Below are 11910 nucleotides of genomic sequence, written 5' to 3' on the forward strand. Positions count from 1 at the left end.
CAAGCAAGGCCAGGAACGCTTTTTACGTGGAGGGAAAAACACGCTCACCTGGCTGAAAAAGTAAGTTTGAGGGGCGAGGAAGAAACTCTTTGCGAGTGACTAAAAGAAAAGCTTTCCAGGCAAGAGTTTATCATTTTTCGATGTACTTAAAAGCCACATTTGTAATCGATTATTGTATGCATTTTCGGTTGTCCGCAGAATGCTTTTTTGGTTTCGATTATCAAGTTTTTTATGAACCGTTCTTATTATTAAAACGTATAAAGTCAGAAAGATAGAACGTATCCGTAATTAAAATATTAATATCAGTCAATTATACAGCCATTTTTGAGGGCAAATATTAAACAGACACTAATGCAGCGGCGTGCCGCTCTACGCAGGCAACGAAAAATCTCGCTTCTGGGGTATGTATATAATGCGCGCTCATCGCAGGCTATATAAGAAAAAAACGCGCTAAGCAGACAATGAAAAACTAATGCTTGGTCTGAAGAAAACGACAAAAATATGAAGATAGAAAATACGGACGTAAAAATGTGTTTTTATACCATCTGTTTAAATTTTAGTATAAAGGTTATAAATGCTCAGAGTGGGCTTCACTGAAAAATAGCGCAGATGCAGGACGCAGTAATGAGGCAGCAAATGAAGCGTGCATGCAGTGAAGGCAGTAGGCCGTGCTTCACCAGAAAATAGCACAGAAGCAGCAATGAGGCAGCAAATGAAGCGTGCATGCAGTGAAGGCAGTAGGCCGTGCTTCACCAGAAAATAGCACAGAAGCAGTAATGAAGCAGCAAATGAAGCGTGCATGCAGTGAAGGCAGTAGGCCGTGCTTCACCAGAAAATAGCACAGAAGCAGTAATGAAGCAGCAAATGAAGCGTGCATGCAGTGAAGGCAGTAGGCTGGGCTTCACCAGAAAATAGCACAGAAGCAGTAATGAGGCAGCAAATGAAGCGTGCATGCGGTGAAGGCAGTAGGCTGTGCTTCACCAGAAAATAGCACAGAAGCAGTAATGAAGCAGCAAATGAAGCGTGCATGCGGTGAAGGCAGTAGGCCGGGCTTCACCAAACAATATTGATCCCTCACAGGCTGTGCCGTGGGAGCTCCCAAGTCCACTAGGACGGCAGCTCGATCAACGCCTCCACGGACACCGCGACACGCCGCGCTCTGCCATGCAACCAGATCTGCCGAGATGAAATCAATTGTGATGCCATTGATTACTGTTTTTCCGGACACATCTACTGCATTAAATGATTCACGATGAAACTATTTTGCTGAATTTATTGATCAATCTCAAACGCGATAGCCTTTTATATACAAATTCTACGTATTTAATGACGTTGGCATTTGTATATTATTTTCAGGTAGCTTCGGTCAATTAGCGTCGAAAGGCTCGATCGAGTGTTTCGATTAAATAATAAGCTATGAGAGTGTGGAGTATAATTACGCGTTGCATCGTTCAGGACATCATCCATTATTCGAAGCTTTGTAACCGGAGGATGTTCATTGAGGCAAACTATCTTGGAGGAAGATAATTTACCCGTACGAATAATACGCGAATTCGAATTCTTCAAGGTTAAAATTCAAAGTGCGATGAGAAGCAATTGAATATAACAAGAATGCGAGTTTCATGCGGCAAGTGGCAGGTGGACAGTTCCGTCTTCATCTCAGTTTGAGGGACAGTGAACCTGTTCACCGTGAGCATGTTCACCGTGAGCCTGTTCACTGTGAACTTGTTCACTGCCTGTTCACCGTGAACCTGTTCACCGTGAGCCTGTTCACCATGAGCCTGTTCACCGTGAGCCTGTTCACCGTGAACCTGTTCACCGTGAAAATGAATAATAAATTAATTGACTTTTTAATAACAAAAAAAAAAAAAAAAATCAATGAAATAGAAAAATATCAGTTCACTGCTCAAACTTCTTTGTTTGCCTCTTTGTTCCAGTGAATCATAAAATGAATTCGGACATCCGAGTTTGAATTAATATAATTAATAATTTGAGACCTTAGGTACGGAACGTGTTACTAATTCATATCAGTTGCATGGTTGCACAAGATTTTATCAAGGTTGAGGTTGAGCAGCTTTGTTTTCTTGCACTAAGCTATTCTGTAAGAGGTACTTCAATAAAAAATTAGCGACAAATTTTGATATAAGTTTCGACTTAGCTAGCGCGCCATTTTGAAACATGAACTTCACTCAGTCCACTGCGTCCAAAAGAAAAGACACAAATAAATAACACGTACAAGAATCAAAACCAATAGTGTTAAAAAATCGCATCAAATAAATAGATTGCATATTAACTGAAAATATTACCCTGTATCCATTTGAAGAGATTCGCCAATGAAGATCCGAAAACTTTAATTTATGAATATGGATTTGGCGCGAAATTTCCAGTGGCGCAATGTACAAAAGAAAACAATAGGAAGAATGTGTTTACAAAACATATTCAAGCATCTTCAGCATGACCAAAACTTTTCACACCGGAAATGAACACAAAACACAGTTTTGTGTACCAGATAAATACCAGCCACAAAGCACAAGAACTTTGTGTTGTTCCTACTAATCTTCTGTTCAAATCACGTGGCTCGACGTGTTCCTCTTATCATGCATGCTGTCCAAACTCTGCACTAAATGCTATTCTATAATGAAGCAATCCACGCGCACCTACGTTATAAATAAATGAAAAAAACGGTTTAGTACTGAGCCATTGTACTTGAGTAACAGGAAAGTGGGCTGAGGAGCAGGCAAGTGTGCACCTTACGTCAGTCAGCTTGTGTTTCGGTACTAGCAGCAGCAGCAGCAGCGGTGGCAGCAGCAGCCTGGGATCAATAGCAAAGCACGGTGTGGAAGCTCACAGCAGAGACTCTTCACCCCACAATCCCTGACCCGCCTCACCACATCCCATATGTACACTGGGGCAGCGTTCAAACTAAGGCCACGACAGCTGGGCTCATATGACTAAGAGAACAGTAGCGTATCACAACCATTCGTTCAACTAACTTTTTCGGGATAATTTACAATTGTAACGAATTTAACACTCCAACGTTATTGCCTACAACGTAACGTGGTCAACTCACGTACTGAGATATGAGCAGCCGTACATGCAGTTGACCGAGTGCCTTACGTACTGAGAAATGATCAGCCGTACAAGCAGTTGGACGAGTGACTTACGTACTGAGAAATAATCAGCCAGCCGAGTGACTTACGTACTGAGAAATGATCAGCCGTACAAGCAGTTGACCGAGTGACTTACGTTCTGAGAAATGATCAGCCGTACAAGCAGGGTGTCAGGAGAGTGCCACCAAAATCAGCATCGGAATGAAGTTCGCAAAAAGCAGGGGCAATCTTCGTCCGCGTCTCCCTATAGCTGACAGCGCTGTGGTACCGAGGCGGTCAAAAGTTCGAGAGAGGTAGGATAGGCGACGGATCGGAATATTGCAGTGGGTAATTAGATTGTAAACAAGCACTCAGATAAATGCAGTGAGCAACAGGATTTTTTAAAACTGCATCTCTCTCCCCATATGTGATGCACGACTAAGATAAAAAATATAAAAATCAAAATTCGACTAAAAACTCAAATAAATGCAGCGGGCAACAGGATTTTTTCAATACTTCAAGTCTTCCCTCACATGGTCTGCACGACTAAGATAAAAATATAGAAATAAAAATTCGACCTTCTACAAATTTCGATGAAGATTTTTTTCTACGCATCAGGTTTTGCGACATGCTTCGGCTAAATGGTTTGTCGGACTTGCACGCAAGATTGGGCTATGTGAGACCCTTAATTGGCACCATCAATTGGGTTACAAACTTCAATTATTTGCTGATTGATGAAACCTGATAGTAAATCCAGTATTTAAAAGTAACAAAACGAGCGAGTGAATCCATTAAGTACGAAAGGTACCAGTAGTTCAGTGGTAATGTAATTTTCATATCTTTATGCATGATCCTTACCATAATTGGCATGCTTTTGGCTGCTTAGTATAACCCAAACAATATCATATGAGGTGAAGCGCCAGTTCAATAATTAATGCAAAGATATTTCATTTCTTAGTGAAACAGTAGAGACTTTTCATTTGGGTATCGATAATTTCACACACAAAATAAACGATGTTCAGAAAAATTAATTGAAATCTCGATCGAATCAGAAAGCAATTTGCTCTCTGGTGATCGAGTAAGAGTTCTGCTAGCGTGAGATGACGGGAGCTGCAGCGAAGACCATCCGGCGACATCAGCTGTGGCGGCACCTGATGAGGATTGATGACTCGAGCATCAAGCCAAGATGAGGATGCATCTGACGGCTGTCCTGGCTCAGTCTAATGCCATTGCTGTGTACATTTGCCTCTTGTTTGGGGTGCCTCTAACAGCTGCATATAGTACGTTGGCATTCACTTCCTCACTGTCAACAACGAGTCAATAATGACTTTTCAGTCAAATAGCATTCACATATAATCTGACCAGACATAACCTGACCTGATATAATCTGACCAGACACAACCTGACCAGACATAACCTGACCATATGTAATCTGACTAAACATAACTTGAACAGACATTTCCTGATCAGACATAACCTGATCAAATATAACCTGAATAGATATAACCTGACCAAATATAATCTTACAACTATCGAAGGAATAAAATGTTGGCAACATAAATGATATAAAATTTCAAAGCAAACTATCGCAAGTGAATATTTTTATAACGCGTATATACCTACGCGTTATACAAATATTAGAAGGCTTAAAATTATCTCATCTGACATTAAGCAATTGGACATTATGAAAAAAGCCAAAGGTTCATTAACTACCTCTACTCACACATTTTTATGTCAGGTTATTTGAGAGCAGAAATCATCCCATTCCCCAAAAATTATTGTAAGGAAGAAATCCGAATAGAACGTGCCATAAACATAAAATCTTCAATTCAAACAATCGGGCCTCTTGAGTGAGACGCTACTTGTACTGAGCCAGAGTCAGAGTCGGGCTAATGACAAGCGTACGAGTCGCTGCTGCTCATTCCGGGAACATTGGAGCCGCGATGCTCAGGCGTCATCCCCGGCCTGTCGCACTTGACGAAAATCAATAGCAGCGCCAGGGAAGACGAGCGACTTCCCGCACGGACCGACCGACTCACGGCCGCGGCACTGCGATCATCACACCCGCTGGGGGGCAAGCCGGCGCTTTGGCGCCTTCGGTAAGTGACGGCGAGAGGTGTTAAGTGGTGCAGTGTGGCTTAGAGTGGCGGCGAGAGGTGTTAAGTGGTGCAGTATGGCTCTGAGTAGCGGAGAGAGATAAGTGGTGCAGTGTGGCTTAGAGTGGCAGCAAGAGGTGTTAAGTGGCGCAGTGTGGGCTAGAGTGGCGGTGCGACGACGTTAAGTGGTGCAGTGTGGCTTTGAGTGACAGCGTAAAGAATTTAGGTGGTGCAGTGTGGCTTTGAGTGGCGGCGTAAAGGCTTTAGGTGGTGCAGTGTATGTGGCTTAGAACGGCGGCGCAACTGCGTTAAGTGGTGCAGTGTGGCTTAGAGTGGCAGAGCGACAACGTTAAGTGGCACCGTGTGGTCTTGAGTAACGGCGTAAAGGCGTTGCGACAGCGCTTTTAGGGGTGCAGAGTGGCTTTAAGTTGAGGTGTAAATGCGGTGCGGCAGCGTTAAGAGGTGCAATGTGGCTTTGAGTTGAGGTGTAAATGCGGTGCGGCAGCGTTAAGAGGCGCAGAGTGGCTTTAAGTTGAGGTTTTGAGTGGCGGCTTAAAGGCGGTGCAGAGGCGGCAACTACTATATATACTGTCTTGCAGACTCAAGTAGTTGCGCGGTGGCGGTCTTGAATCGGAAAATAAGGAAGTGTAGCACCCAACGGCCGGATGCTGGCGAGACACGGCAAAAACTTTCCTGATAAGGAGCACCCAGTGCTTGCTGGGTGCACGTATATCGATGTTGACGTCAGAAGTATTAGTGTTGACGTCATCGATACGTCAACATATCGATGTTGACGTCGTATATGATCTTGACGTCACTGGGTGCTAGAGAGAACCCGTAGTGCTTGCTTGGATTTAATATAGTGAAATGAATTTGTTTATTTTGTATGCCTCCATGTTCAGAGCTATTCATTTAATACTGCATATCGTGGCATCAAGCATACATAAGAGATAAGAATATATAAAAGCATATAAGATAAGAATTCCTTAAATAAATATATTGTTTCAAAATGAAACATTTGTCGACAAGCATCATGGTGAAACGGCGGGTCTCAAACAGATAAGCGATCAAGTGAAGCCCGGCGCAGCAGTCGTATATGTAGTTCAGCCTTAATTAGATAAAACGGTAATGGTTGAAGCACAAACGTTGCATCAGCTGATTAGCTTGATAACGTATATATATCCCGTGTACACAAATCCATTGGTATATATCTGAGTCTAAGTGTCAAGTTTTGGCATGACATGATATGTTTTGATAATAGATTAGCAGCTCCGTACTGATCGAGCCAGGCACTCGTTCTCTCCTGAAGAAGAGGGGCATGAAGCCACTCTATATAGCGCAGGGACACGTTTGGCGTTACGAACTCAAACCACTCCTCCTATATATACGACCACGTATTTCTATGTCTCCCACTTATCCCTCTACAAGCGACGCCAGTCTTCACTCTGCACACCATCACACTCTTCCCTCTGCACGCCACTCTTCTCTCTGCAAGCCACTCTGCTCTCTACAGGCCACTCTTCCCTCTGCACGCCATTCTTCTCTGTACAGGCCACTCTGCTCTACATACGCCACTCTGCTCTTCACAGGCCAACCTGCTCTCAACAGGCCACTCTGCTCTACATACGCCACTCTGCTCTTCACAGGCCAACTTGCTCTCTATACGCCACTCTTCTCTCTACAGGCCACTCTGCTCTCCACAGGCCACTCTGCTCTCAACAGGCCACTCTGCTCTACATACGCCACTCTGCTCTTCACAGGCCAACTTGCTCTCTATACGCAACTCTTCTCTCTACAGGCCACTCTGCTCTCATCAGGCCACTCTGCTCTCAACAGGCCACTCTGCTCTCTATCCTCGGCCAGGTAAAGAGAGCAGACATTAGCCAAGCTGCACAGTTGATGCGTGTAACCTTTATTTAAACTGCAATCTTTATCTTTTAATGTCCGGTGATACGTACATTACAGACATCAATTCTTCCATTACTTAACATATGTCTTAGGGAAGTTTGGAAAAGTTGAACTATAAATGTCAAGCTTGCTGAAAATCACATTAACGTCTCCATTAGTTTGTTAAATACACTTGCGAACAAGTTGTTTGCCTTTGTACGTTTTTTGTACAAAATACTCGAATTTCACCCTTAATTAAGTGTGTCACACTGTAAGAGATCTTAAAACACTATATCAAAGCTAGCATTTTGGTTAGTCAAATTCATTTTCTTCAGTGGATGATAATGAAGTGGTAATGGTTAATGAACTAATCCATTCACATGCATGCTTAAGCGAGATCATGAATGCATTCTGCATAATGGCAACTACATTTATTGTAAAAATTAAGCACAAGATGAAACTCCACACTAACTATAACTCGAACTGAATATTTCACTTCGACTCTCTAATAATATATTATTTTCAATTGCTTTGATAAGTTCATTTTATGTCTTTGCACCTAATATGCTTGACATAATATTGCTTGACTATTTACCTTATATAGGAAATCCGTGCTATATTCAACTGCTTTGTGTGTTTATTTATTTCATTAATATTCATAACCGTTTTCAGAAAAAATTAATATATATATAACCATTGTAAAATCATTAAGGAAATTTGGGCCCAATGGAAATGCAGGCTGAATTTTGAAATCAAATGCTCAAGTTTAGATTGTTTCAATTACTAATTTTACCTCTTTATTCGGTTTAATCATCCTTTCCTTTGATAGCATGAATATTTGCTATACGACCATATACGTTAATTAATGTCTGGCCCAATGATAGATTCATTTTATATTTATCTCTAGAAGGCCCCAACGAGACAAATGTTCTAAATTGAACACAAACCATAAAGGACCCAATTTTCTTGAAATATGAAATGGTTCAAGTCTAGTACAACCATCTCCATGAAGGTTCATCTCTCTGTAAATGGTCGCTAAATTGCTACGTATTAACATTAATTGTGGTGACTAAACATACATCCAGTTATCAGCGCATCGTCTGATAACGTCGCACTCAATTTATGTTCATTTCAATTTATTATTGCAACAAAGCAAAAAAACGTAGAGTACGTGGCCAACCAAGATATCTCGAAAAAATATTCCAATAGGTCTAAAAATTATTCAAAACATATAAAAGTATTCAAAACATTATTTAAACATATAAAATTGATAAACAAAACATTGATTTAACAGAATTTAATAACATCCCTTTTTGTCAATTAATAATCTATTTTATTGAAGGAAATATGTGGGACCAGACTCAGGATTTCAATCTGAAAGTCTTGAAATATTCTGAGAAATAATGTGAATAATTTTAGCCAAACTACATGGATAAAATTTTATCATAAATTTTTGAGCAAGAGAAATGAATGGTGAGCCGCCAAGAAATAAAAGTCATTGCAAATTTTATGACGAATTGATGCTTGCTGAGACTGAAAACAAAACCTGTAAACAGAATTGTAACTTAGAAGTTCATCAGCAGGCAGGCTCATTTGTATACCAGAGAGTGGCGTGACACATTCGCCTGATATTAAATACTTCACGACAATGTGGGCATTCGCCTGTGAAGCTTTTTAGCTTATATGGGTATTCACATGGAAGCATTTTGTATTTTTTTTTCAAAATTTTCGATATTTTCTTGTTATGAAATTTTTTGTATGCTCCTGCGTGAATAAAGAAAGAAAGAAAGATGACCACCTCTGGCCACCTGTAATGTCATCCCAAATATCGCGGCTGCCGTCCACGAGGCGCCATTACTGAAGCGACTTCAACGCCTCGCGCTTGACGACCTCCACGTGACTGGTCGGCCGCTTGACTCAATTTTCACAAATCAGTTTGTTGATCAAGTTGATATGTTTGTCAGTAGATAACTTATAAAACTGGTGTAAATATGAGCAATCATTTTCACTGATAACTGCGAGTAGTTCAATGTAAGTTACTCATAAATTACGGCTCAGCAGTTCCCTGAGGTCAATATGAAGCTGGTTAGCACTGCAATTAGCCTCACGCAACAGCAGAAACTATTTGCCTAAGGATGGAAATGAAGTTTAGGGTTGCGGTAAGATCACAATAGTTCAAATTTTTTTCATAGAAATATACCATAACAGGATGAATTTCTTTCTATTATTGTATGGTTATTACTGTTATTTAGCAATTTACGAACGATCGACGACTATTAAGTTTTGATTGATGCTCGTTTTTGGCTGGACACGTTTGGGTGCCTTTTCAATTGTGTGGATTTAAGTGCGAATAGTTCACAATTTCTCATATAGTAAAACATTACTTGCGCAATTTTTCAGATTTTATTAGCTAATCTTTACCTTACCCAAGGAACTATGTCGTTTTTCGATAGCCGCCAATTTCCACTAGGTATTCCAGAGGTTTTATCCATGGAAATTAATGGCTAATAGAAGATTAACGAAATTTAGCAAATTTAGCATATACCTGGTATGTATTAAGATTGATTATAGGAATTTAATGTTTTGTCAACTGTAAATGACACAAATGCGGCCAGTAAGTCGAGAAGACAATTAACTCGCCAAATTTCAAAACACACTATTTAATGATAGTGGGAAATATGTTTCTGGTAATGGACAACTAGAAATTTTTACAGGGATTTAAACCGTTTCAGAGTCTTAATGTGAAATTTACCTTATAAAATACATAGTTTGTGTTGGAGAACGGTGGTAGCAAGTCCACATAAACATACTGCACTTAAACCTCCCCAGGAATGCACGCAAATATATGTCTGAGCCAAGAAATAATGTCGCCAGCAGATACAGGAAACAACAGTCAAGTTAGCAGAAATGATGTCATGGCAAAGTTGCAGTATTAAATAAGAATAACAGACTGTGAATAGCGAGACAAATTCAGCGTACCAAATCTAATTTACGAATAATGAGTTAAAGTTTTCACTACGGCATTCATTATGAAGACGAAGGATAGAAAAATTAGCCATCCAAATAAAACAAGGAAAACGTGTAAAAATATGGGAGCGCAGCCATGCACCACCAATTTTGTGCACCCAGGGCAGTGGTGGTCTTCGGCAGGCGACCCTAAAAATATAAGGCTGACGTAAGCAGAACGTGCGTTAATATTTATTTCGCAACGAGAGTAACAAATCTTCCTTGCTTGCTGCTGTATAGCTACTAGAAATGCATAAAGCTACAAGTTTGCACACGAATTGACTAAGAGAATTTTGGCTGCACCTGTGTTCTGCGACTTGATTTCATTACAAATTCACACTCATATAGTAGGTACATAGAAATCGTGGCTGCTGTCAGACGTGGCACTTGTATCAATGGAGAGCGGCGAGTAAGATTGAAGTAATTATTGGTAAAAATTAAACTGGTCAACTCTTGACCAAAATGAAACTTTACAAATTATGTCTTCCTATAAATATTTGTCATCGAAAACATGGTAATAGGATGGCTTCATCTTAATGATTACGACCGCAAGATGGTGGGTGTTTCAAGAACTCGACTGGGCTGCACTTGTGGCTTGTGCGTCTCACTTTCAATTTCAAATCTCACTCTGAAATGCGATCAAGTTATGGCCGGTAACCAAAAAGTAAATTCAACTTTCTTGCGGCAGCAGTTGTTTAAAACTAGAACAAACGACGTAAAGTCTCCACGAATTCCAAAATTATTTTCCCGTAAAAATTAATAGAAAATGCACATATTTTGCAATCTAAGTGAGTAAGTGTTTGATTAGGTATGTGGTTGTTTTACAAATTACCGAAACCGCCAACATTTTTCCCGCATTCACCTTCAAGTCGCTAGTCTTCTGCTCTTCACGGCCAGGAAAGAAGACTACGGTAATTGATGTTTCTCTGGTGTTGAGATTTCGAACCTTGTTACTGTGCATCTGTATATCTAATAGCAAGTTTTAATGCATCATTTTCTTTTCATTTACAAATTGAAACAAAATAGAGAAGTTGAACTGGGGTTTAGTATAGAGAGCCAAGGTAACGCACAACTACTGTTTGCTACGCATTCTGATGCGAATCAGGGACGAACACTTTCAACGTGTTCACATGTTTGGGTGAACACCGCGGAAGATTTTGGGTTGAATTGCGTATATATTTAACCACTAGAGATGGCGATTGGCGAAGTCCCTTCTTTGGGGGGTATAAGTAATTACGGCTTGAAAACCGTGCAGTGGCGTTACATTTCACAATTTTGTTAACAGAAAATAAAATATGTTTAGAACTAAACATTGAACAAATACTTCGATGTGGATGGACTTCTAGTACTATGAGAGTATGAGTCAGGTTTGAAATTAGGATCGATTATACCAAATTTTAAAACAACTAAACTTTGAAAACCTGCATCGAGTTTCTGCGTTTATTTACAAATAAATTAAGAAACTGGTTAAAATATATTTATGCCTAAAGAAATTCTGCATCATTTGTAAAAATGATAATCTTGTGTCGTTACATGGAGCTACGCACCACGACCTACCTGTCGTTTTCCGAAAATTGGCGGGGCAGCATTTCAGAACGACTCCTCAATCCATATTGAGCGTGAATTTGACATTGAACAATAGGAAGACTCGAAATGGTACTTATCTAGAAAAAACTATTGCTAGTGAGCGTCACGCAAGCTACGTAGAGGTTAAGGTGGCCAGGGGGAAGAAGTGATGCAGAAGAACACAGCGAAAGAGAGGGAGAGAGAGCGAGGAGGAGAAGGAAGGAAGGCAGGTTAGGTGTGGGAGAGCTTTTGGCTCGGCCGGCAGC

Source organism: Hyalella azteca, unplaced genomic scaffold (genome assembly GCF_000764305.2).
Source record: "Hyalella azteca isolate HAZT.00-mixed unplaced genomic scaffold, Hazt_2.0.2 contig2628, whole genome shotgun sequence".
Classification (NCBI taxonomy): domain Eukaryota; kingdom Metazoa; phylum Arthropoda; class Malacostraca; order Amphipoda; family Hyalellidae; genus Hyalella; species Hyalella azteca.